Source organism: Saccopteryx bilineata, chromosome 9, assembly GCF_036850765.1.
Source record: "Saccopteryx bilineata isolate mSacBil1 chromosome 9, mSacBil1_pri_phased_curated, whole genome shotgun sequence".
Lineage (NCBI taxonomy): Eukaryota > Metazoa > Chordata > Mammalia > Chiroptera > Emballonuridae > Saccopteryx > Saccopteryx bilineata.
Window position 1 is genome coordinate 5,054,370 of NC_089498.1, and position 22,144 is coordinate 5,076,513.

The 22,144-nt window shown below is 58.8% G+C and overlaps 1 protein-coding gene across 6 annotated transcripts in view; it reads left to right on the top strand.

The window, feature by feature from the left end:
* The first annotated feature begins 605 nt into the window (after positions 1-605).
* Positions 606-22,144, top strand: part of ADCY7 (adenylate cyclase 7) — a 57,077-nt gene continuing 35,538 nt past the window's right edge. Inside the window, exon 1 of one of the 6 annotated variants that reach the window (XM_066243943.1) lies at positions 606-716. The gene's annotated coding sequence lies outside the window, so the exon portion shown is untranslated. Of the gene's footprint in view, positions 717-1,021; positions 1,107-9,075; positions 9,314-11,596; positions 11,724-17,831; positions 17,863-19,820; positions 19,913-22,144 lie in introns of those variants that run through there. The other 5 variants (XM_066243938.1, XM_066243940.1, XM_066243939.1 and 2 more) reach the window with 5 other exon arrangements.

Genomic DNA, 22,144 nt, shown 5'->3' on the forward strand with positions numbered 1-22,144 from the left:
ACCTGGGTGCTTGTGAAACTGTAGACTCCCGGGACTCTCTCCCCTGGTGCTCTGGCCAGGGCCACCCAGGTCGGACCTGAGAAATGGACTTAGCAGTGGCACACGTGGTCCCTGTCAGCAAAGCAGGTGTCCTGGGTCCTCGGTGTGCGTAAGTGCGCTTTGCACAAGTGGGGAGGGAGAGACTCGTGAAGGCCTATGGTCCTGATTATCGCTGCAGCCTGTGTCCTTTGTCCCGCCCAGTGGTGACTCAGGAGTGCTCTCCTGCTCACCCAGCCTGGGTGTCTCAGAACAGGACAACTGATGTATGTATATTTTTTCCTGCCAGCTCTGGGGCCCCACCCTGGGTTGTGAGAAGCAGTGAGTGAGGTCATGACGAGGTTGTGACACCTACTTTCTTAGGCCAGCTTTGTCTTCCTGGTGTCAGAACGGACAGGTGGATAAAAGGTGGACCCACGGGGTGCAGGGGGTGAGGAGGGGGCGTGCCCAAGGCTCCCACCGCCTGACCCTCTCCGAAACCTGAGTGGGACAGCACTTTTCTATCCCAAGCTTCCTTCATCTCTGCAGGAGGACATTCGCTTGCAGAGTATGGATCCTTCTAGAAACAGGGCATACTGGAGTAGGAGAGGATCCGGGGCCAGTGTTTGCTAGAAAGTGTTTCCCTCTGGGGCAAGGCAGCAGCCGGAGCTGCAAACACCTGCCTGGCTTTGAGAACACAGGTTTGAAAAGGTTTTATTTCCTGCCTGGGTTCCGAGGTGCCCAGCTTTGCCTTCCACCCTGACCTGGGCAGGTGGGCGGCCGTGAGTGGGTGTTCGTGCGTTTCAACATTTCTGGTGAAGACTGAGCAGGACAGTGGCAGATGGTGCCGGAATGGGGAACGCGGCGTCAAGGGCGCCCCTCCTTGCCGCCCACCTCGCCAGCGACAGCGGCGACGGCCCGGGGCTGGGCTGGGCTGCGCTGCGCTGGACCGGACCCCGACCACCAGCGGGGGGCGCCTGCGGCCACGCCGTCCCTGCCCGCACCGCCGGATCCCGCCCGTGGGCGGTGCGCGCTGACACTCAGGCAGCGGGGACGCAGGGGCCGAGGCCGCCGAGGGAGCAGCAGGGCAGGTGAGCGCTGCAGCGGGACCCCGCGGAGGCGGCGCGGCCACTGGGCCGATGGCGCGCGCGCCGCGGGTGGGGGGTGCGCGGCGGCTGGGATGCGCGTATCTGTGGGCTCCTAGCCCCGCGCCGCAGGGCCCCAGCCGTGGAGGGTTGAGCCGGCCCCTCCCTCGGCTTCCCTCCCAGGCTGGAGAGGGGGGACAGCGGCGGGATGCCGGCTCCGTGGGACCACAGCCCTGCCCCCTGCAATCAGGCGGACCAAAGCCTCGGGTGGTCTCTCAGAAGCCCCCTCGGCCCTCTGTCCCCCGCCCCCCCGCAGGGCCCTTGTCCGGGAATGTGCCTAGATAGGGCCCCAGCTGGCAGGACAAAACGGGGACCAGTGCCACTGTCCCGACCAGAAGGCAGACCTGGTGGAGGGACATGGCTGTGTCCACCCCCCCCTCCACCCCGGCCCAGGCCCGCACCCTCGCGGTTCTATTGGAAAGCTCTGTGGCTTATGATGGCGGAGAGGGGCAGTTTCCCAGACATCGACGGGCAGTGGGGAGGGGGCCACCCTGGAGGGTCGGTATACAGATGACCCTTGAGCAACAGGGGTTTGAGCTGCTAGGGTCCACTTACATGCGGGTTTTTCTCAGTAAACGCAGCCAGTCCACCGCATTCCCCAGGCAGGCTTTGCATCTTGGATTCAGCCGAGGGCAGATGGAAAATGGTCTTTCTGACTGAGACCCCCGTGGTTGGAATCAGGGTGGGGGAGGGCTGGCGAGCTGTGTGCCCCGTCCTGACCCAGGGCCTTGTTCAGCACTGCTTCTCACGGGGGACTGAGCATCCTGGGATTTTGGTATTGGATGCCACAGTACTGTAGTCAAGTTTTGCCAGGAGTCAAAAGTTTATATATGCGATTTTTCCACTGTGTGGGCGTGGGTGCCCCTAACCCCCTCCCCCCTGGGTCAGGGGTCAACTGTAGGCTGTGTCAAGTAAAAACAGCTCAAGGGGAGAAGACTGAGTGAGGGCAAGGCTGGGGCTTGGAGCAATCCAGCCACAGCGGCCAGTGAGCAGGACCCCTCCCTAGCGGAAAGGGTGTGTGTGTGTGTGTGTGTGTGTGTGTGTGTGAGACAGTGGGTAGACGCTGGCCCCTGACTTGGAGCCCCACTGGGGGAAACCCAGACCTAACCTTTCCTACGATGGAAATGGGCAGAGGTGGTGACTGAGCCTGGTGGGAGGTGGGGTGTGTGGCCTGGAAGTGTACTCTCTCCAGGCTTATACCTTGGGTCCCTGCTCTCAAAGGCCAGGAACCCGTGTTCTGAGTCCCAGACCCAAAGCTGGAAATGCATCTGGGTCCCATTGCTAGAAGTAGATAGATCCTCTAAGATCAGGACCGTAGACGCCCGATGAGACCATAGACGCCCTGGGTGCCTGAGTTGTGCCTTTGACGGCCAGGCCTGGGCACCGGGGTCCCCGCAGCGCGCTGAAACCTGGTCCAGGGGGCTGTGCACGGAGGTAGGAGTGAGTGAATGGCCCGCCGGCCTGCAGTGGTCTCAGGAACAACAGGCAGGCCGGGGCTTGTGGCAGGCAGTCCCTGCTGTCCACGTGGGCCAGCGCCCTTGTAGAGGAGGGAGGCTGGTCTGCTGTGGATCCTGAGCTTGGAGCGGGTGGGGGGTGGTCGGGGAGGGTAGACCCCAGGAGTGGCCGGCTGGGTATGGGGACTAGAGGCGGACGGCCTCACGCATGGAGAGTCGGGTCCCCGGGGGGTCTTTTGGAGCTGCACCCCCCCCAACCAAGGGCTGAATGCTCAGGACCCTCAGATGCTGAGTCCTCTTCCGTCAGCCCTCGGACTTTCTGTGGTGGGTGCGCCGGGGCCTTTTATGGGGGGGGGGGGGGGAGGCAGGGAGCCCTCCAGTTTCCGAGGCCAGATGGCTTACAAAGCCCGGGTCTCCCCTTTCATTGTTTCATCCTGTGAATTAGGGCAGAATGAGGGGCCACATGTACAAGTGGGAAAGTTGATGTCATCCAAGGTCTGGTAGCAAGTTAGGCCCGGGGCCAGGATGGGGCCTGGCCTCTGGCTTTCCCATGGTCCTGGCAGAGTCCTCTGCATAACCGTTTGGGAGCCAACCTCACCTGAGCAGGCAGCGTCTCAAGTGGGCCTGTTAAGTCCTTCCCCAAGGGAAAACACACTGCCTGCCCACCTCCCTGCCTCCTGTTCCTGCCCCACACCCGGGGGTGCTCTGGGGCTCTGCTGCTGACTACCACCTCTGAACCTCCTTTCTCTGTAGTTGGGCAGAAGGGGCCTGCTGATGGGTGACAAGGACTTAGTTGACTCCAACAGAGGAGCCTCCAAGTGGCGTCCCTGTGCCTGGGTGGGGGGCGGAGATGTGCTAGGCATGGTCCCTGCCTTCCTGAACCTGCGAGCCAATAGGAGGGACAAAGTGGCTGCACCTTGACCCCAAGCACTCTGGAGAGAGGCTCACACAGGGGCACCAGTCCGCACTGTGCCCCGAGGAGGGTGGGGAGGAGCATTCACTGGGGTGTCTTTGAGGAGTTTGTTGACAGGTCCTTCTACTTATTCACACTTTCTGTATCTTCACAATTGTCTATAATCAGGAGGAAAAGCAAAACTTGATTCTTTTTCTGTTTGTTCTGGGGAAGGTTTAAGAGCAGCTCTGTTGGTTTGAAATGTGGCATTGGGTTTACAGGTGGGGCTGGGAGACCGTGTAAACTTCTGAATTCAATAGGGGGACCCGTGGGAAGGTCCCAGGATTCTGAGGTGTTTCAGTACCGATTAGCCTCAAAACCTCGCAGAGCGGCCTGGACCTTGGGCACAGGAGCTGCTCATTGGCATGTCACCTCTCCCTGAGTCTGCTGGCATCTGTCAGAGATCCACCTGATGGGGGCTGGCCTGCAGGTGGGTGGGAGCCAGGATGATGACGGCCCCTTTCCATGGGGGGCCCAGGCCAGGGGTGACAGTGACAAGGTTGATGGGAGTCTCCAGGCCCTGAGCCACCTCCACTTGGTTCCCGATAGGCACTTCCTCCTCTTTGCAGTATTGCTGTGTGACCCCGAGTCCTGGGCCCGCTGTGGGCCCTCTCCCTCCCCCTCCCGTCGCTGCTGTGCCCTCCTTCTGCAAAGCCTTCCCTCCAGGGCAGCCCCACCCTGGGTCTTAGGACAGGCTCAGTGCTCAGCCCCCTCTCGGACAGTTGACCTCAGGGGTCCCCTTTGGCGCTGGTGGTCCTGTGGGTCAGGGACACGGCCTGGGACCCATCTAACTTCGGAATCAGGTTCTAGGGCATGTGCCTTTCTCTGCTTGTTGGACATGGGCATTTGGGCCTGGATTGTCAGTCTTAAGAGGGGGAAAGGAAGGCAGGAGCTGCTGCCCCTCCCAGCCCTGCACAGCCCTCTCTGCCCCCCCAGCGTGCACAGAGGAAGCTGGTGGGGCCCCTCAGGGTGGGGGGCTGGGCACTGGGCCAGGTGCAGGGTGCTGGCCGCCCAGCCAGTGTATACTTGGGGCAGGGGCGCCGTTCCTTCAGGTGATGACCACCTGCTGGGTGAGCAGCGGGCCAGCTGTTTGCAGAAGGCGTGGTGTTTTCAGTTATTAACGACCATGGCTGTTATTTGTTGAGGTCTGATGTATGAAGGACAGGAACTTGGGCTCTTTCTTGAGGGAACCCCCTAGGCTGGAGTCCCAGCTCCACACTCTCTAGCCACGTGACTTGGGGCAAGTGCTTCAGCTTCCGTTTCTCGTGTATAAAAATGGAGACGCTAAGGATGCTTACCTCAGAGGCCAAGGAGCGGTGCCAGGTGACAGGGAGCCAGAGACAGGACAGCCAGATGCAGCAGGTGAACTTCAGCGGAAAGACCCTGTAGAGAGGGCGTTATTGGGACAGTTGGTGAAATGGGTTATGGACTGTAGATTATTGTGCCCATATGAAATGACCTATGACTATTTATATGGGCCCTTGTTCTTAGGAAGAATGCCCTGAAGTACTGGGGTTAGAGAGACATAGTATAAGCATCCCACTCTCAAACAGTGAAGAGAAATAAAATGAGGCAAAATGGTACAAATAGGCAAGTTAGGGATAAAAAGTTTAGGTGCATTCTTTGTACTTTTTCTGAATGTTTGCAATTACTTCAGAATACAAAGTTTGAAAACAATACCACCCCACCCCCCCAAAAATATTAAAAAATATAAAGTAGGCCCTGGCTAGTCGGCTCAGTGGTAGAGCATCGGCCCAGCGTGTGGATGTTCCGGGCTCAATTCAAATTCGGTCAGGGCACACAGGAGAGGCACCCATCTGCTTCTCCACCCCTCCTCCTCTCGCCTCTTTCTCTCTCTCTCCCTCTCTTCTACTCCCTTCCTGCAGCCATGGCTCAATTGGAGTGAGTTGGCCCTGGGCACTGAGGATGGCTCCATGGCCTCCGCCTCAGGTGCTAAAAAAAAAATGGCCCCAGTTGCAACAGAGCAATGGCCCCAGATGGGCAGAATATTGCCCCATACTGGGCTTGCAGGGTGGATCCCGGTTGGGATGCATGTAGGAATCTGTCTTTGCCTCCCTCCTATTGCTAAATTAAAAAGTAAATAAATAAAGCAATGCCCAAATAATGGTGTGAATGAAATGACATTAATTCATGTTACTTAGGACAGTGCCCACACTCAGTGACCATTAGCTGTTCTATTACTGTTGCTTTTATCATTTGTGTGGGCAGTGTGTGTCTGATCTCACTGTCACAGTAACCTGTGTAATTTTCCCATTTTTTAGATGACCTAATTGAAGCCCAGAGAGGTTAAGGGGTTTGCTCAGGGCCACACAGCAGTGAGTCCAGAGCACTGATAGGAGACCTGCTTAAAGTTTTAGATTGGTTGCCAGCATCTGAAACCATGAGATTTTACATGACAACCCAGATTTCTGGTTTCCGTGCTTACTTGGAGGGCCTGCAGCGCTGAGTGGCAGCTCCTGCTCCTTACATACTGGGCCCCAGTCCCCAGCCGGCCAGCGGCCTCACTTGCTGATGTCCCATCTGGACTCTGGGGGCTCCACATTTGCTGTCCTGGGGAAGTACCATTGTACACCTGATCCCAGGGTGTCAGGGCCCAAGACGTGGGTTTTCCCTTCCCCTAAGAGGCCCCCACCTTATACTCTCCCCTCCCCCACTTGCTCTTCCATTCTTCCATTCAGAGGGTGCTGCATAACATGGGGGGGAGGGCTGTTCTGGAGCTCTGCCCACATGTGGGAGGGGCTGGGCTGCAGGGGATAAGGAGGACAAGGTGGGGGCGGAGCCTGAGGCTTTGTGGCCCTGTCACATCCCTAGTTCTCCCTGGGTCCCGCCCACTGCCCTCAGTGGGGCACCTGGCTCTTCAGAAGGGGTGCTGGGTGGTGTGCTCACTGCCCCAGGAGGAGGGTGGAGGAGGCACTCACCAAGGGGCCCCCCGGGTTTGGTGTGTGGAGGTGGGCAGTTTTCTTCTCTCTTTCAGCCTCTGGTAGCTTCCTCTGTAAAATGGGGCTCTCCTGCCCCCTGGAGGGCTCTTGGAAGGAGTGGAGCGAAGGGGGGGGGGCGCTCTGTAAGTGGCCGTGAGGACTTCCTGCCATGTTTGGCCTCTGGTTTGGCTCCAGCCTGGGTGCAGGGGCCGTAGATGCTGGAGAGGGGGAGGGGGAGGAGAAGGAAGAGGAAAGAGCGAATAGGTACAGGTGATGGGGGCTGTGGGCGAGGGCTGGCCAGGCCTGGCTTACCTGATTTGTAGGCATGCCTTCTATCCCCATCTCCAGTGAAGATAGGGACACTGAGGCTCAGAGAGGCAGCGTGGCCCCCAGAGGTCCTGCAGCCAGGAGCGTCTGTCTCCTGGGCCCCCGCTCTGCGCTCCACTCCTGGGGACGGGGAGGAACCCCCCTCCCCCCTTACCTTTGAGCGGCTGCAGAAATGATTCACCTTTATGACTGAAAAATCAGAAAACCTAAGCAATCTAGGGGGAAACACCCAGAATCTGTGTTCTTTAAAGGAGTCCGTTAACATCCTGGTGTATAATACATCTTTCTGGGTGGCTTTTGTTTTTTTGTTTGTTTTTTAACATATGACCATAAAAAACATTGAGCATCCCAGTTTCTTCGCTGCCGTCTGAGGAAGTGCCGTCCGTCCAGCTGGCCCGGGCTGTCAGTGGGGTCCTGGGTGTTCCGGACAGACCTGGCTTCCGCCAGCATGTGGTCCGCGAGGAGCCTGGTTGATTTGCTCTGTCCCTGTTGCTGGTCATCGCGGTTGTTTCTGTGCCGCTGCGGTCTGAGCGCGGCGCTGTGGAGCTGGTAGCCGAGTCGTTGCATACAACGGGGGTTCTTTGTGAAAGGGTCCATTAAGATGGGTCTGTTTCTCAACTTGGTGCGACTCACAGACTGGATGCGGGTTTGCGGGCGTGGAGGTCCCAGAGCTCTCCGTGCCCCCGGTAAACGGCTTTGCGGTCAGAGGATGAGACGGGGAGGCTCCCACGAGAGGGTTCTGCCGGGAGAGGAGTTAAGACGCTGTGCCCGGGCTGGTACTGGAAGCCATTAAGCTCCTTTGGGGGAGGTGGATGGAGGGGAGGAGGAGGTGGCGGAAGGTTTTCCACGCTGGGAGGTGACCGTGGAGTCTGCAGCCCTGCACGGGGGCCTGCGTTTCCTCCGCCAGTCCTGCTGGTGCGCAGGCTGGGAACGGGCACGGGGAGCCGGTGGACCCTGGTTGTGTCAGTACCAGCTCTGAGACCTGGGTGAATCGACTTCCCCTTCTGCCACACATCCGTCCCCTGTAGGAAGGGGGCTGAAAAGGATCCTGTGGGTACGTGAGACTCAAAGGAGACCCCTGATACTGGAGTTATTTGACGAGGTTTCAGTATTGCATTATGGGAAAATGAAACGTAGCAAAGGAAGACAGAGGAGCTGTGACCACCGCCACGGGCCCCTCCTGTCGCTGCCCTGGTTTGTTCTTAGCTCTTGGCCAACCTGGGGTCATCTCTGGGTCCCCCAGACGTCCCCTCCAGACCTCGTACTGCTTTGTGGAAGCTGTGGGATTCGTTCCTAAAACAACGTTCTTTAAGATCACAGCTATTCATCAGCGTTCAATGTATATTTTCAGTTTTTTAGAGTCAGGATCCGAATGAGGTCTAGGTAATGAGGTGGAGTGATGTCTCAGGTCTTAGCTGTAGGATTGAAACCATTTGTCCTCTTCCGTGCCATGCTTCTGCTTGGAGGTTGGGTCCCTTTTCCTGTAGAGTCCCCTATCATGTGTAACACGTCCCTTATCCCCTGAACCTTCTTTAAATTGGTAGTTGTATCGGGAGGCTTGCTCTAATTCAGTGTTGATTTTTCCCCCCTCTGCATAAGAGTACGTTGGCGGTGGGGTTACAAACTTCTGGGATGTTGACACTGCCTGGTTGCATTTTGGGGGGGTCATGCTGGCAGCCAGTGATGTTCAGTTGAGGCTTAAAGGAGCAGTCTTTTTTTTTTTTTTCAGTGATCATAAAATTCCGTTTCACCTGGTGACGGGCTGCTGACTTTGATCTTGTGGTCTTGGCTAGAGAGACCTGCCTCTCTCGGGCCGTTGTGTTTTCTATAGCTTTTCTCCACTGTTGCTGAATTACATGGTGGTGTGTTTCACTAGAGAAATTGAACACAGCCATGACAAGAACAAAACGCAATTAAAACAGTAGCAGATTCGAGCCGCCTCGTGATAACTCCTCTAAGATTGGGAGAATATTCTTCCAGATTTTCTGGAATGTGAAAACACACATGCACGCACACGCGCGCGCACGCACGCACACACGCACGCACGCACACGCACACACATCTGCGATATCTTTAGATGAATAAGAAACGGCCCTTCTCATGTCGTTCCAAGGGCTGCCGCTCTCAGGGCCTGGCATCTCCCCTTCCAGGATCTGTGGGGCGGGGCGGGGCGGGGCGGGGTGGGTCGAGTCCTCCTCCCTGCCCTTCTACCGCTCACATCTGCTGGGCGTGGGGAAGGACAGGCGTCCGCTGGTGTCACCCAGCTGCCAGGATTTTCAAAGGAAACAAGGCCTTGGGGTTGGCAGAGCCGTTGCTTTCACATCTGTTGTTTTAGCATTCTCTGCTGTTACTCAACACGCTGCCTGACCCGGGCTGCCCCTTCCCTTAGCCAGAGCCCCGTTGTCCAGGCTTGGCCGAGGCGGGGGCCGTGGGAGCCATGGAGCCAGTCCCCAGCCCTCAGGCGGGCTGTGCCAACACGAGGTAGAGTTGTTCATCTCTCTTCTCTAAGGCTGTGGAAGTGGGACAGAAACCATCCTGGAAATGTCTACACAGAAGGGGCAGCCGCTATGTGGGTGGGGGCTGAAGCTGTTAGCAAAGGTGCTGTTTACCCAGCACACGTGTATCTGTGGGGGGCTCAGAGGCTCACACCGCCACCCCTAAGCACCTCCCACGACTGGCAGTCCAGAGGCCCTCGTTCTGTGCTATAACTTGTAACTGACCCCAGAGGGCCCCTCTACTCTGGAAACTCAAGTTTCCTGCCTGTTCAGAGAAAGGGCAAAGGAGAGCCCTACCATGTGTTCCCAGCCTGGGAAGGGAAGGGACCCGGCACACCCCCTGAACACCGAGGAGGTGAGTGGATACATTGGAATGTATCCCCACCCCCACTGTGAAACATCAGTCTGGGGCCTTGAGGCTGAGCCTGTCTCAGCGAGGCGCTCCCAGGGCGGGGTGAGCGCGCCAGGACGCACGCACGCACGCACGCACGCACGCACGCACATGGCTAGCTGTCCCGCGTGCGCTCTGCATTTCTCTGGGTTCTTACTGGGAGAGTCTGGGTGCCGGTTGATTTGGTAGAAATGTCGTGAAGGTGTCTTGAGTGCCCATGTGGGGAGAGGTGACCCTCACTCACTCCTGAGCAGGCGACAGGGAAGATGAGTCCAGCCAGGACCGGGGCTGGGGGACCTGCTTCCATGATAGCAGGTTGGTGCTGGCTTTGGCAGGAGGCCTCCGTCCCTTGCCACACGTGCGCTCGCAACGTGGTGGCTGGCTTTCCCCCACCGGCTGATCCAGCAGGGAGCATGGACCTCAGAGGCCCCACGCTGTGTTTCTGCAATATTTTGTTGGTCATCTAGGTGCTGTGGGAGGGACTGTGCAGGGGCGTGAATGGCAGGAGGTCTGGGTCGTTGGAGGCAGCCTGGGAGACTGACCACCCCAGGGTCCCCCAGATCACGTCCTACCAGCCTAGTGACTGACAGCATTCTTCCTTCACAGTTTAAACAAAAGCTCCAGGATTGAATTTCACGGGACCAGTCTAAGTCCCCTTCCCGTTTCTCAGACCCTGGGGGATCGGTTTCCCATAGGAACATGGAACTGTCACCAGAGTGGAAGGAAGGTCACAGTAGTATATATCCACTATGGAGAGGCCTGTGGCCCAGGGGAGATGATGGGGGCAATGGGGAAGGCTTCCTGGAAGAGGTGGCATTTGCACTTTTCTTGGCAGGATGTATAGCATTTTCACCATTCCAGGTGGCAAAAAGGCATGGAGGAGAGAGGCCACTGGGTAGCAGGGTCAGGGCCATCAGGATGGAATGACGGGTTGGGCCAGGCATGGGGGGTCAGGAGGAGGAGCCAGGATTTGGCTCAGGGGGCACCATGAAGCGATGGAAGGTTGTTGACCAAGGAGAGCATGTCATCCAGCCAGGAACTAGGATGTGGAACTGAGAGAACACCCGTTGTCTGGCTTCCCTTGTCTGCCAGTTTTAAGTGAGCTCTTACTACACGCCTTGCTCACATCCCACTGAACCCTCACAGCCTCCCAGGGATTTGAATGACGTTGTCCTGACTTTTGGCTCCACCCCCTTGCTTCCCAGGCCCTTCTAGTCTGCTGCCTGACCCTGATCCCAATGGGGAAACTGAGGCCTGGCAAATCAAAAGGGGAGCTGGGGTTTGCGTCCGGTCCGGGCCTTGTGGGACGTGGGGCTGCCAGGTTCTCCGAGGGCTCCGGCTGTTTGGAATAGGAACTGCAAGCGTGGGCTGTGGCCCAGCACCAGCTCCGGGCAGCTGTGACATGCAGAGGCTGCGGACGAGGCTGCAGAGCTTGCACCCCTCAGAGATGGATGACACACCCCCCCCAGCTATGTGGGTGGGAAACTGAGGCCCAGGGCCTGTGTGTGAGCGGCAGAGCCAGTCAAGGCTCCGTGCCAGGCCGCTCTCGCCCTAATTGCTCATTATAAGGATACATTTACTCTTCCCTGCCTCCAACCGTCGTCTCGGGGCTTCTAATGGAGGTTTTTGGTGCTTGATTTATTTTCACTTTTTGAAAATTGTTCCAGCTTAAAGCTTCCAGTTTCCATGAAGTCATTGGAGCCAGGAGCCTGGCTGACAGTTCCCCGCCCCCCACCCCTGTTGAGGGCTCGGCTGCAGCTAGCTGGGAGGGGGCCCCCACGCACCCCTAGAGGCGCTGGGCCGAGGCTCTGCTGCCCCCGCCGTCGCCGCCGCGGAGCAGGAAGTTGTGGGTCCCAGATGTGACTCACTCGCATTAGGTAGCCGGGAGACGGAGCCTCACATGTGTGAGGCTGGATGCCGGCTGAGGGGGCGGGCAAGGGCCGGGCCACCTCCAAGCCGGCTCTGACCCTGGCCCGGCTGCCCAGGAGCCCTGGAGGAGAGCCAGGTAAGCCGGGGTGCGGGGACAGGGTGCTGTCTGTGCCCGCGGCCCGGCCCTGAGGGGACCATTGGGCAACAGCCTCTCCGGGCTGGGCAGTGGATGGCCAGGGTCTGGGCTGGGGGCAGGGGGGTGGAGGAGGCGCTCAGAAGCTCCTGGCCAGATGGCTGGGCAGGGTGGGTCCCGGATGAAGGACCAGAGACAAGTAAGTTGTCACTGGCATTTTGTGGCTGCCAGAGGTGCCGTGGCTACCGTGGTGTCAGTTTGGTTGGCCCGTTCTGCCTAGAACTCCGTGCCCGACAGCCTCTCAGAGCCCACGTTGCTCGCCAAGCTGTAATTTACATGTCCAAGTGCATGTTGCTTTCCTCAGTGACTGAAGTCCAGCCAGGGAAGGGCCAGCGAGTTTATTTTACTCAGTGAAGAAAATAAACGAAAGGCCCACACACTGGCAGGGAGGGATGCGTGCTGAGCCCGAGAACCAGGGTGCCCGGAGAAATGCACTGGCCTCCCTTTCCGTCCAGCCCCTCCGGCCTGGGGCCCCGGGACCGGTGCGGATCATCGCGAGTGGGTCCTTCCTCCTTCCAGATCTTTCTGCATGCTCACCAAACACATGTGCACAGACCCAGCGGGAAGCGGGGGCCTCTTCCCTGTCACCGTGTGGCATGCAGGACAGTGGGCACCGAGGGCTTCCTCTGTGACCAGCCTCGGGGAGAGAGGCCCGAGGAGGCAGGAAAGCAGAGGGCTGAGCTAGGCTCCCAGCGACAGGCCCCCTGGGCCCGAGGCCTGGACCGGCGCCCGTGTCCCGGCTGGCTCTGCCTGCTGTGTGACCGTGGGCGGCCACTAGCTCTCTGGGCCTCAGAGTGCAGGTGGGCGATGTGAGGGGTGCCCAGACTGGCCTTGCTCCGAGTAAGGGCCTGCTCGTCTGGGGGCCCTTGGGGGGGGCGGTAGCCTGTGTGTGCGTCAGCATGTTCAAAACACGCTCTGTGCTGACTGTAATGTGTTTCAGACGGAAAAAAAACCCTGTCCATGGGACCTTGAATGTGTGACTTCGTGACTGTGTTTTTGCCCCGGACAAGGCTGAAATACTACAATGAAAAGTGAGGACATTTGAGAGGAAGTGTGTGTGTGTGGGGGGGGGGGGCAGGCTGGCAGGAAGTGCAGGGTCTGCGGGGTGCCGTCTTGGGGGGCCTTCTCGGCACCCTCCTCTCCGCCCTGTCTGCAGTCTGCCCACCTCTCGCCGGGCCCTGGGCTTTCTGGGGGCCCATGGCTACGGGTGTGAGGTGTGGGTGTGCAGGAGGGAGGGGAGGCCCTGGGATTGCTCAGGATTCTTGGCCCTCAGGAGGGCAGGTGTGAGCTCGGGGGTAGGGGAAGAGTCTCCTGTGGAATTTTAGGGAGAAAGATGTGGCCGTTTTCTTGGGGTGGGGGCATTGAGGAGTGCGATGGGGCTGGCGTGGGGCCTCCGGCAGCTCTCGGGCTCTGCAAGGAGACAGAGGTCCGACCTGGTGTCACTTCGGGGAGTGCCACCCCTCTTTACAGTTTGTAACTATGGCTTTAATCCAGTCCCCGCCTCTCCTGCCAGCGCGTGTGGTAGGCACCTTCTGCCCCAGCTCCCAGAGGAGAAGACAGAGACCCAGGGGGCACTGTCTCATCCTGGTCACAGGGAGTGGGTTTCCAGGGGTGTCCACTCATAGCACCTCCTGGGGGAGCTGCCACGTGTGAGGTCAGGACCCTGTGCCTGTCTGTGGGGAGGCTAGGCGGGACACGGCCCAGCAGGGGCTCTGGGTGGTTTTGAAGGGCGGCTGCGGGGGGGCTGGCTCTCACTGGCGGAGGGCGGGCTCAGGCTTCTCTGCAGAAGGGGCCCCTGCTCTGCGCTCCCTGCTGGGCGGCTGGGGCTGAGTTGGGGCCCTGTGTTCTCAGACATGCTCTCGAGTCCAGCCTCAGCTGGGAGGTAGGTGATCGACCCTTTGGGGTTTGCATAACGAGCCATCCCACCAGCTCCAGGGATCACAGAGAGGGGGCTAGTGGCCATCCCTCAGCGCCCCCCTCCTGTCCTGGAGGAAGAGGGGGTGGGCACTTTCACACAAGCCGATGGCAGCTTTGCCCAGTCGTGGCGGCCAACGCTTAACCTGCTGGGAAGTTCCAGGACCTCTGAGGGAGCAGGCAGCGCGGTCACCCTGGACCCCTCCCTCAGAGCATCCGAGTCCGGCCTTTCATAGGTCTCAGCTCAGGGTGGGGGGGTTGCTGACAGCGGACCTTTGGGGCGTTTGCTTAAAAACCTATGCAGCTGCTCTGGCCAGATAGCTGGGTTGGTGAGAGCATCGTCCCAAAGCACAGAGGCTGCTGGTTTGATCCCTGGTCAGGGCACACACAGGAGCAGATTGGTGTTCTCAGGCCTGTCTGTCTGTCTGTCTGCCTCTCCCCCCCGCCCAGTTCACTGGGGCTGGGTTGCGGTGAGGGCATGAGCCCACCACATCCGAACAGCAGCCAGAGCGGCAGAGGCCTCTGGAGGCCGTGGGGTCCAGCAGTGAGCCAGGAGTGTGGGGGAGACCAGCGGGCCTCTGGCGTCTGCGCGGTGGTAGCTCTGTCCCCAGAGTGTCCGGTGCTGGTAGGGTCAAGGGAGGAGATGCACGTTCTGCGCCTGGCGTGGGAGCCACTGACCAAGGGGGGTGCTTGTCATCGCCGGTGTGTGGCGTGTGGTGGCGCTGCTCTGTCTGTCTGTCCTGCCTCGGGTGGGAGGGCGGACATGTCAGGGGTGGGTCCCTGGGAGGGGAGGGTGGGCAGGGCCAGGTGAGGGGCCTCCCCGGCAGCCTGTGCCCCAGGCTAATCCTCACTCCTCAGTTTCCTCATCTGTAGAATGGCAGCGCCCGGGGGAGTTAAAGGCATGAGAAACATGTCCCAGGCGTCTGAGCCCAGCACGCTCAGGGCTTCCCTCCTGCCATGTGGCCCTCTGCCACCTCCTACCTTACTTGCCCACCTGTGGCCCCACCCTTCCCCCCGCCCCCTGAGGCGTGCCCACCTGATAGTCATCAGCATCCAGCTCCACCTGCCACTGCCCACGGATTTCACAGCTGGCCGCGTCACAGCTGGGCACTGTCCAATGCTGGGCGCACACCCGGGGTTCCCATGCACCCCACCCCGCCCTGGAAACCCTGTAGGTGTTGGTGGGGCGGGTGGTGAGCCTGGGGCCAGAGGTGGGCTCAGCTTCTCTTGGGTGACTTTCCTCCTGTGACACTTGAGACCATCCTTTCTCCAGCCCTCTCTGATCTCTTTGACAGGTCTGTTTGTTTTTATCTTTTTATTGAATGTATTGGGGCGACATTGGTTTATAAAACTACACGGGTGTCAGGTGCACAGTCCCACAGTGTATCCCCTGTACGTTCACTGCGCGTTCACCACCCGAGCCAAGCCCCTCCACCACCCCCACCCCTGTTCCTCCTACAATTCCCACGCTGTTGTCTGTGTCCAGAAATTTTTTCCTTTGCTTGTTCCCTTCCCCTTGTTCACCCTGCCCCTCTGACAGCCGTCAGTCTGCTCTCTGTGTCTGTGAGTCAGTTTCTGTTTGGTTTATTTTGTTCATTAGACTCCACATGTAAGTGGAATCATATGGTACTTGTCTCTCTCTGACTGGCTTATTTCACTCGGCATCAGGCTCTCCGGGTCCATCCATGCTGTCGCAAAGGGTAAGACTTCCTTCCCTGTAATAGCTGAGTCGTATTCCATTGTGTAAACAGACCACAGCTCCTTTTTTTTTTTTTTTTTTTTTTTTTTTTTTTTTTTTTTTACAGAGAGAGAGAGAGAGGGATAGACAGGGACAGACAGACAGGAATGGAGAGATGAGAAGCATCAATTATTAGTTTTTCGTTGTGTGTTGTGACACCTTAGTTGTTCACTGATTGCTTTCTCATATGTGCCTTGACCGTGGGGCTACAGCAGACCGAGTAACCCGAGCCAGTGACCTTGGGTCCAAGCTGGTGAGCTTTGCTCAAACCAGATGAGCCTGCGCTCAAGTTGGTGACCTCGGGGTCTCAAACCTGGGTCCTCCGCATCCCAGTCCGACGCTCTATCCACTGTGCCACCGCCTGGTCAGGCTGACCACAGCTGTTCTATGCACTCATCTGCTGAGGGGCACCTGGGCTGCTCCCATGTCCTGGCGACTGTGAGTGACGCTGCAGTGAACATGCCCGTCTTCTTCCGAGTCAGTGTTTTGGGTTTCTTTGGACACACAGTATTCCCAGAAGTGGGACTGCTGGGTCACGAGGTGGTTCCGTGTTTAGTTGACAGGTCTGTTTCACAGGTGTTTTCTGAGCACCAACCGAGTGCTGTGCCGGGGTGGTCAACCCGAGCTGACCTGTTGTTGAGATGGACGGACGGACGGCTGATTCCCCCCCCCCCCCAAGGAGCGGGAATCAGTTTCCCTCCCTCTGGTGCCGCTGACTTGGGTCAGTGGTTTCTGATGTCACTGACTGGCTAAGCAGGGGGAGGTCCAGGATCCTGGGGTGCAGCTGTTCTCTGCACGGATAGGGAAATTGAGGCCCCGAGGGCTGCACAGCCTCGGGGCTGGTGTGAGTTTCGGTGAGGGGGGGCTGTGAGGGAGGCGCATTCCCCTCAGTTTCAGTGCAGGGGGTGTGTACTGGGGACCAGTGGCCGCGCCCTCCCGGCCTGGGCAGGCGGACTCCCTGCCATCTCCCTGCCGTGCAGGCGTGGGCTCTCCAGGGTGTGCCTGTCCCTGCTCCCAGCCCCCCAGCCCCCCAGCCCACGTCCCTGTCTCCCTGCGGCCCCTCCCACTGGCGGAGGAGGAGACCTTGGAGGTTTAGTGCGGGCCCTGGGCTAATGGGGTGTCCTCTTTGGAGACCTCCTGACCCCCTGGAGTCGCTGCTCAGGTCCCCTGGGGAGCAGCTCCCCTGCATTCCTTTGACAGGTCCCCCTTTCTGGGTAGGAGGGCAAGAGGAGAGCAGTGCCTTTTCTTGGGGGCTGGCAAGATGTGAGCCCGAGCCCCCGGGGCCTCGAGTGCGTCCCCAGTGCCTGCTGGGGGCGGGGTTTCTCCGCTGCCGCCCCTTCCTTGCGGTGGGTGTCAGCCAGCCTCTGTGTGAAGCCCTGAGTCTTTGGTACCATTTCCAGTCTGTTCAGTGAGTGAGGAAATGGAGGCCCAGAGAGGTTACTGAGCACAGCCCGGGTCACACAGCCCCTCTGCTGTGGACCTAAGGTTCATACCTGTTTGATCTCAGAGCCAGTGCTCCTGCCCAGTAGGCTCTCCTGCCTCCCCTACTGCCTGGCCTGCGCTGTCCTGCTGTTGCCCACCTGGCATTTCCCCCTCACGGGGCTCATTTATCACACATCTCTGTGCCCCCCCACCACCACCATGCGCTCTGCGAGGGACCCCCCACGTGTTGGTGGTTGTGATGTCAGCACCTGTCTGGGTACCCGGCCGGCTGGGCAGGAGCCCAGGGAGCGCTTCCTGGTTGGATGGGCATGTGGGGGCCCAGGGCACCTGGTTCCCTCCGGCAGAGACAGCACAGCAAGGTCCAGGCTGGCCCCTGCCATGGGCAGTGTCTGGACTTACGAGTTTTTGTAGCCGGGAGGTCATCTCTCTGCCAGGCAGGTTGGGGAGTGGGGGACGCTTTCATCCCCGCTGTGCAGGGGAGAAACCGAGTCCCGAGAGGCGGGTGTCCTGCCGGAGCTCCTGCAGGGAGGACTGGGGATGGCGGGGCTGGGGCCCGGCCCTGATTCCTGGCGCGGCGCAGGTTGTATTTGACCCAGTCCGTGCTGTTTGGGGTCTGAGTGTCTCATGTGTGCCAGGCAGTATTGGATCCTAGAAGCTGGACAGCATGTGGCCAGACATCAGCCTGGGAGGACGTGTCACCTCACCAGGCAGTGGCAGGCCCGGCGCCTGGGGTGCTGAGGATGGCTCTGCATCCCAATGAGGTGGGGATCAGGTGGCCCTCCTGGAGGAGGTGGCAGCTGAGCGTGGCTCGGAAGGGTGGGCAGGAGTCCGCCAGGCAGAGGGAGTTTGGGGGTGGGAAGGTAGGCCATGCTTTTAGGCTGCCAGAGCCTAGAGTCCGGGTGGGGCTTGTTTGGGGAACCGAAATCAGTCAAATCGTACAGCCCTGAAGAAGGCCTCGGGAGCTCTGGAGGGCTTTTCTGGCCAGCGGTGAGCAGGACCGGGTGGCCTGTTCTGGGGGTTCTGGGCGGGTGCGGGGGGCCCTGGTGGGGGCTTGGGTTTAGGGGACGTGGGGCGCTGTGGGCTGAGACTCCATCATGGCCCTCTGCATGCCCAGCCTGACCCTGGCTCGGGGACGCAGGGGCTTGTGGAAGGAAGGAGAGTGACCGGAGGCGGCAGCTCCAGGGCGCCTGGGGGGAGGGCCTCCCCAGCGCAGCCGCTGTGTGGGTGCCGCTCCGGAAGCCGGGCTGTGGTTGGGGGGTGGTCGGCTGGGGCCGCTTCCCTGCAGGAGGGCTCTTCCGGCTGGTCTGGGCCTCACCGGGCAGCCCCGCCCCCCGCGTGTCCTCACAGCCTCGCTCCGCGCTCAGGAAGCTGTGGGGACGTGGGGGACGTGGGGGACGCGGGGTCCAGGCCGCCGGCGTTAGGATTGTGGGGAAGGGCGCTGCAGGAGCCCATCCGGGGGCCTCCGCCCGAGGCCTGCCTCCAGGGGCACCGGGATGGGCTCCGCGAATGGCCAGGCGGGAAGGAACCCCCCACGGTCTGCTGAGCTCTGGGTGGGGTGCTTCCCCACGGACCTGTCTGTGGTTAGCTTGCCTGCTCGTCTGAATGAGGCGGGCCCTCGCAGACCCTCAAGACCTTTCCTGCCCTGGAAGAGTCGGGCCCAGGAGGGTGGGGGTGGTGAGGGGCCCAGCGGAGACTCGGCCTCCTGACAGACAGTCAGCCCAGGGCTTTGCCCATGGCAGGTGGGGAGACTGAGGCAGGGGCCACCTCCCGCCTTGCAGGGGAGAGGCAGGAAGTGGCAGGAGGCTCTTTCCTGCTCGCTCTTCTCCAGGGCACTTCTCCTCCCTGAACTGAAAGCTGCCAGGGCGGGGCCGGCCCCCCCACCAGCACCATGTGCTCAGCCGGCCCAGCCCCTGGGCAGGTAGATGTGGGGGCGTGGTGAGCTCCCCAGGCTGCCAGAAAAGGGGAGGACTCTGGTCTCTGGGGGCACCGTGGCCCAGGAAGTCTTCTTGGGGGAGAAGCTCCAAACTGACTCTTGGAGACGCCAAAGTCAGCGTTTGCCAAAGAGGGTGCATTAGGGATTCCGTGCAAACGGTGTCTGGGTGATGTTGAGCCGGTTCATTCAGCGAGTGTCTACGGACTGGACTCGCACTGGCGCTGCCTGTGACCGACCGGCGCTGGGGTGGGGGTGTGGCTAGGTCTGATCGCTGCTCGCGGCCTGGCTGTTGGGCAGAGCACATCTCAGGAAGTGCAGGTGCAGGGTTCAGAAGGAGCTGGGGCTTTGGAGGGAAGCAGGTCTGGGTTTGAATCTCAGTTTGGCTGCTTCCCCGCTGGGGGGCTTTGGACAAGTAGGTTAGGATCCTGGTGTTGGCTGCCCTGGTTGGAAATAGAGCGAGAGCCACCCTGTCCCCACCCTGGGGGTCAGGACGGAGGGACCTTTCCCCCCGCCGCCCCCAGCCGGAGCTCACTTGCATGGAGGCTCTCAGAGACTGACCTGCTGGTTTTCTGCCTCCCTTATCTCTTTGGTTGGGTTCAGAGGTCGCAGTGTGTGTCTGGAGGGCTGGGTGTTATGTTTTCTCTCCTGTCGGGGGGACCTTGAGGGCTTGGGGCGGGGACCAGATGCCCCCTGGGAGGGAGTTCTCTCTGGCTCAGACTGACAGCCCCCAACCCCTGTCCCCAGCTGACAGCCACTCCCTTCGAGACCTGACCAGGCACCGAGGGGGGTGCTGCTGCGCGTGGCCCCAGAAAGCAGTCCTGAGGTGCTGACCGCTGCCCTGTCCACCCCTGGAGGCGAGGCCACTTCCAGGGTAGAGCGGGGAGCCTGGGCTGGGTGACCCCTCCAGCACTGTGGCGTGTGACAGGTGGCAGGCGGGGGCAAGGTCTGGGCTCACTGCCAACCTGACAGTATTTGTCCTCTCGACCTGGTCCTCCGTGCCTGGGGCAGCCTCAGCCTGCTTCACCCCATTGAGCCCTCTCAACGTCCTGGGTGGTCAGAATGCCACTCTCCCCTGTTTCCAAATGGGAAACTGAGGCACAGAGGGTAGGTAACTTCCTCATGATCATGCAGCTTAGACATCATGGACCTAAGATTTGTTCTTTCTTTTTCTTCTCTCTCTCTCTCTCTCTCTTTCTTTCTTGCTTTCTTTTTAAAGATTTTGTTTATTCATTTTAGGGGAGGGAGGGGGGAGAGAGAGAGAGAGAGAGAGAGAGAGAGAGAAAAGGAGGGGAGGAGAAGGAAGCATCAACTTGTGGTTACTTCTCATATGTGCCTTGACCAGGCAAGCCCACAGCCCGGGGTTTTGAACCTGTGACCTCAGCATTCTGGGTTGACGCTCTATCCACTGTGCCACTACAGGCCAGGCTGTTTTTTCTTTTTCTTTTTTTTAAAAAGCATTTTAACGTACTTTTATATATACACACATATATGTATCTCTGCACCCCCCCCCTCCCAACAAACATGCCAGGAAGACTTTTCATGTTGACATATTAAACTTATAGTTAACTTTCACCTGTTGCCTTCTATTGTCCTTTGAGTTTTTCTGCTGGTGTCTTTAATTTTTACTTTAGTTGGAAAACCACTTCCTTGAGGTGTGATGGACACACAGAAAGCTGGACGCACTTAAGGTGCACAACTGCATAGGCGTGGTGATGAGTTCCCGGGAAGCCACCACCCTATGCTCTGCCACACATCTTTCCTCACCTCCAAAAGTTTCCCTTCACTCTGCTGTTTTTGTTGTGATAACACATAAAGCTGACCCTCTTGGAAAAAAAAAATTATAGTCTACGATATGGTGTTGTGAGTTATAGATGCTATGTCTATATACCGTAGATGCTGGTTTTTCTATTAAAAAACTTAAAAAAAAAAAAGATTGCACAAGTTCCATTCTGACAGTAGACACAGAAACCGGAGGTAAATGCAGGATGATTTGTTCGCTGTTGGAGCTCCCGTGTGGGCGCTCCGGTGTTCTGGTTCCATCCCTCTCCGTTCCAGCGGTCGCTGTGGCCACGTGGATTTATTTTTACCGGATCCTTCTGGACGGTATGGTTCTAGCTCCTGCATGCTTTTTGACAGCTGCATGGTCTTCCAGTGTGAGGATGTACCCCGATTTACTTCACCGGCTCCTGACGGACAGATGGGTTGCCTGCAGTCTTTTGCTATTCCAAATAACGCTGTGGGGAAGAATAACTCAGGCACCTCGTTTCACGCACCTGGACGCGTTTGTAAGATAAATTCCTCAGAGTACATAGATCGGCTAGGTCAAAGGTCTGTGTGCACATGAGTGAACTGTTAGATATGACTTAATTGCCTTTCCCAGGGGTGGTGCTGAATCACACTCCTGTGGTGGGGGGCAGGGGGGAATGTGAGTGTGTGTCTACCCAGCCTGGCCAACACAGGGTGATGAAATGTTCTGATCGTTGGCAGTCGGCTCTGTAAGAATGGCTTTTCGTGGTAGTCTTAATTTACGTTTCTCTTATTATGGGTGGGGTCCGCTTCTTTCCAAAGTTGTTAAGAGCCTTTCCGTGAACTTCCTGTTCAGACCCTTCTCCTGTTTTCCCGTTGGGTTATTGGTCTCGTTCTCTCCGATTTTTGTAGGCACTCTTTACACACGAGGGAGGTTGATTCTTTTTTTTTTTCTGAAGCTGGAAACAGGGAGAGACAGTCAGACAGACTCCCGCATGCGCCCGACCGGGATCCACCCGGCATGCCCACCAGGGGCGACGCTCTGCCCACCAGGGGGCGATGCTCTGCCCATCCTGGGCGTTGCCATGTTGCGACCAGAGCCACTCCAGCGCCTGAGGCAGAGGCCACAGAGCCATCCCCAGCGCCCAGGCCATCTTTGCTCCAATGGAGCCTCAGCTGCGGGAGGGGAAGAGAGAGACAGAGAGGAAAGCGCGGCGGAGGGGTGGAGAAGCAAATGGGTGCTTCTCCTGTGTGCCCTGGCCGGGAATCGAACCCGGGTCCTCCGCACGCTAGGCCGATGCTCTACCGCTGAGCCAACCAGCCAGGGCCTGGAGGTTGATTCTTTGCGATGAGGTGCAAATGTTTTCCTAAATCTCTCATCTTTTGATTTTGCTTTTGGTAGTGTTTACGACGTAGTGGGAAGGAAAGGTCTTTCATTGTACTTATCTGTCCTTTTCATTATGGCTTTTTGGGTTTTGTGTCAGGTTAGGAAGGACTTACCCACTACAGCATTCAGCGAGGATTCTACCCTGGTTCCTTGTGCTCTGGCATCCATCCCGATGTAAACGATGGGTCCTGCTTGGTGTGTCT